The sequence below is a fragment of the Rousettus aegyptiacus genome, unplaced genomic scaffold (assembly GCF_014176215.1).
Source record: "Rousettus aegyptiacus isolate mRouAeg1 unplaced genomic scaffold, mRouAeg1.p scaffold_m13_p_9, whole genome shotgun sequence".
Lineage (NCBI taxonomy): Eukaryota > Metazoa > Chordata > Mammalia > Chiroptera > Pteropodidae > Rousettus > Rousettus aegyptiacus.
Genome location: NW_023416312.1, coordinates 90,412,418 through 90,413,629, shown reverse-complemented (window position 1 = coordinate 90,413,629; position 1,212 = coordinate 90,412,418). Strand labels below are relative to the sequence as shown.

The 1,212-nt window shown below is 36.4% G+C and overlaps 1 pseudogene; it reads right to left on the bottom strand.

Moving 5' to 3' along the window:
- Nucleotides 1-621: 621 nt before the first annotated feature.
- On the bottom strand, nt 622-740 carry LOC118608337 (annotated as a pseudogene).
- Nucleotides 741-1,212: the final 472 nt, after the last annotated feature.

Below are 1,212 nucleotides of genomic sequence, written 5' to 3'. Positions count from 1 at the left end.
ATTAGTTGCTCATTGTACAGTTCAAGGAGTTTTTTAAGGTATAGTTGGCATACAATAATATACCAGTTTCAGTTGTACAACCTAATAATCAGAGATTCACATAACTCACAAAGTGGTCACCCCACTACATCTAATACCCCTCTTCCCCTTACATATTTATTACATTGTTAACCATCTTCCCCATGCTACACTCTACATCTCCATGTCTATTCTGCAACTATCCATTTGTACCTTTTAATCCCTTTGCCTTTTTTTCCCACCTCCCAACTCCCCTCCCATCTAGTAGTATCTGTGAGTTTATTCTGTTTCTGTGTTTATTGTTTATTTTTTCCTTAGATTCCACATGTAAGTGAAATCATACATTATTTGTCTTTCTCTATCCTTCCCATTTCATTCGGTGCAATATCCTCTAGGTCCATCAAGGTAATATCTTTCTCCATCCCTTCCTTTTAGTCTTGTGTGCGCCTTTTATTTTTTATTTATTTATTTATTTGTTTGTTTGTTTGTTTGTTTTTTTATTATTTTATTTTATTTTTATTTTTTTCATGAGGCAACACTTGATTGGCCTCACAGATTGCAAGGACCTTGTCAGCTTACAGTCCCTTATTTTTTTATTTTTTACACCTACGGCACCTGGTCTTCCTAGATGGTCTCCCATCCAAGTACTAACCAGGTCCAAACCTGCTTAGCTTCCAAGATCAGATGGGATCAGGCTTGTTCAAGGTGTCATGGCCGTAGACTGTGTCTTTTAATCTGAAGTGAATCTCTTGTATGCAGCATATGTAGGGGTCTTGGTTTCATATCCATTCAGCCACTCTTTTGGTTGGAGGATTTAATTATTTTCCATTTGAGGTTCTTATGGATAGGAATGTAGTTATTACCATTTTTTATTCCTGTTTTTGATACATGCTCTTTCTCCTTAAAGAAGTCCCTCCAATATTTCCTGTGATACTGGCTTGATGGTGATAAATTCCTTCAGCTTATTTTTGTCTGGGAAGCTCTTTATCTGTCCTTCAACTCAAAATGATAGCTTTGCTGGATAAAGTACTCTTGGCTGTAGTTCCTGGGTCTTCATCACATCAAATATTTTATGCCAAGCCCTTCTTTCTTGCGTAGTTTCTTTTGAGAAATCAACTGCCAGTTTTATAGATGTTCCCTTGTAGGTAACTAACTGCTTTTCTCTTGCTGCTTTAAATATTCTCTCTTTGTATT